The following is a 203-nucleotide window of genomic DNA, read 5'->3' on the forward strand; positions in this document are numbered from 1 at the left end:
AAAAGTAGTAAAGTATGTAATTGAAATACTCTGCGTGAAGAAACCAAATAAACCAATAAGCTTGCATGAGTATATATTCTGCTTTTTCTCACAATGTGTTTGTAGACTATAATACAGTATCTAGCTTTATTCTCTGTATCTAATATGAGTTCCACTATAACTTGGACAATTCAATCAAGGTTTGTCTTTACCTTCATCCTTTT

Source organism: Candida tropicalis (genome assembly GCF_000006335.3).
Source record: "Candida tropicalis MYA-3404 genomic scaffold supercont3.4, whole genome shotgun sequence".
In the NCBI taxonomy this organism is placed as follows: Eukaryota; Fungi; Ascomycota; class Pichiomycetes; order Serinales; family Debaryomycetaceae; genus Candida; species Candida tropicalis.